Raw genomic sequence first — 2,543 nt, forward strand, 5'->3', positions numbered from 1 at the left:
AACATTTTGAAGTATAACTGAAGGTCAGTGAATTGGTGGATTAATGTCATTAATGGTCAAGTGTCTGAGGAGAAATACTATGTATCGAGCAGTCCTGCTGCAATCATAGTCCATGGTCAGCAGCCAGCAAGATCATGATCCACCATCAAGATCGGATGCCACTATAGTCCACAGTTATTGTCCACTGCCGCCATTAGGATCCATCATCAGCTGCCACCTCGGTCGTGGTCCACCACCAGTATCAGATGCCAACACGATAAAGGATCTGCCTTTATTATCACGATCAGCCAGCACGATGCAGAATCCGCCATACTGGATCCACCATTACGACCTCTGATACGTGATCCACAGATCCTAATCCATGATGTGGCCACAGCCGCGGCCCTGGATCTGCGGACGATAAGGCAAAGGGACTCCGGGGAAGAAGTCAAGTCAGTAACATGTATTGATGGGATATGAATTACTTTGATGTGATAACGATTGAGAAGAGGAAGGAGAAGCTGGAAAGAGAAGCTCCGTGTGTCATGTGTCCCCCGACCTTCTAAACCTATAGCAGCCTAACTAAGAGCAGGTCTAGGACAAGCCTGGACCAGCTCTAACTATAAGCTTTATCAAAAAGGAAGGTTTTAAGCCTACTCTTAAACGTACAGATGGTGTCTGCCTCCCGAACTGAAAGTGGGAGATGATTCCACAGGAGAGGAGCTTGATAGCTGAAAGCTCTGGCTCCTACTCTACTTTTAGAGACTTTAGGGACGACAAGTAAGCCTGAATTCTGGGAGCGCAGTGCTCTAGTGGGTTGATAAGGTACTAACAGCTCTTTAAGATATAATGGTGCCATATTGTTAAGGGCCTTGAAGGTGAGGAGGAGAATTTTAAATTCTATTCTAGATTTAACCGGAAGCCAGTGTAGCGAAGCTAATACTGGAGAAATGTGCTCTCTTTTCTTGGTTCTCTTCAGGACACGTGCTGCGGCATTTTGGACAAGCTGCAGAGTCTTTAACGACTTACTGCTGGAGCCTGATAATAAGGAATTACAATAATCCAGTCTGGATGTAACAAAGGCGTGGATTAGTTTTTCTGCATCCTTTTGAGAAAGGACATGTCTGATTTTGGAGATATTACGCAAGTGAAAAAAGGCTGTCCTAGAAATTTGTTTTAAGTGAGAATTAAAGGATAAATCAGGATCGAAGATCACTCCCAAGTTCCTGACTGTTTCATTGGAAGCAAGGGCAATGTCGTCTAGCGCAGCTATATCGTTAGATAATGTATCTCTAAGGTGTTTAGGGCCAAGTATTAGAACCTCTGTTTTATCTGAGTTTAATAAGAGAAAATTGCGGGTCATCCAGGTTTTTATGTCCTTGAGACATGCTTGGAGTTTAGTTATTTGATTACTTTGTTCAGGTTTTATTGACAAGTATAACTGGGTGTCATCCGCATAGCAGTGGAAATTTACCGAGTGTGTCCTGATAATGTTTCCAAGTGGAAGCATATATAATGAGAATAAAATTGGGCCGAGCACAGAGCCTTGTGGAACACCATGGTTAACTTTGGTGCGCACAGATGACTCATCATTAATTTGCACGAATTGGGAGCGGTCTGAAAAATAGGATTTAAACCATTTTAGGGCGGTTCCTTTAATGCTAATTAACTGTTCTAGTCTCTGTAATAAAATATTATGGTCAATTGTGTCAAATGCTGCACTAAGATCTAACAGAACGAGGACAGACACAAACCCCTGATCTGAAGCTATTAGAAGATCATTAGTGACTTTTGCCAAGGCTGTCTCTGTGCTGTGATTGGCTCTAAACCCTGACTGAAAGTCTTCATATATATTATTTTCCTGGAGAAACTCACACAGCTGATTGGCTACAACTTTTTCTAGGATTTTAGACAGGAAGGGGAGATTAGATATCGGACGATAATTGGCTAAAACCTCTGGGTCTAAGGTGGTTTTTTTGAGGAGGGGTTTGATTACAGCTATTTTAAAAGACTGTGGTACATATCCTGATGATAATGACAGATGTATTGTGTTCAGTAATGAACTGTCAATTAGGGGCAGAATTTCTTTAAGTAATTTTGTAGGAATGGGGTCTGAGATACAAGTTGTTGGTTTAGAAGATGAGATTATTTTGGTCAGCTGATCGAGGCTGATCAGAGAGAAGCTGTCTAAATAATTGGTAAGATTCTTGGCCGTTTCTGAGTTTTCTATTCTTGATGGGGTATTAGTGCCAATTGAGGGCAGGAGATGGTTGATTTGATTTCTAATGGTTAGAATTTTATCATTAAAGAAATTCATAAAGATATTGCTATTTAGGGATCAAGGAATACTGGGTTCGGTGGAGGTGTGACTCTCTGTCAGCTCCAGAGCTGAAGAGAAACCTGGGGATGTTTTTATTCTCTTCTATTAGTTTTGAGTAGTAGGCAGCTCTTGCTTTGTGGAACCTTCTTATATGCTTTAACACTATTCTTCCAGTCTAGGAGATTTTCAACACGGTTGCTGGAGCGCCACTTCCTTTCTAGTTTTCTTGATACTTGTTTTAACT

The sequence above is a fragment of the Hippoglossus hippoglossus genome, chromosome 13 (genome assembly GCF_009819705.1).
Source record: "Hippoglossus hippoglossus isolate fHipHip1 chromosome 13, fHipHip1.pri, whole genome shotgun sequence".
NCBI classification, from domain to species: domain Eukaryota; kingdom Metazoa; phylum Chordata; class Actinopteri; order Pleuronectiformes; family Pleuronectidae; genus Hippoglossus; species Hippoglossus hippoglossus.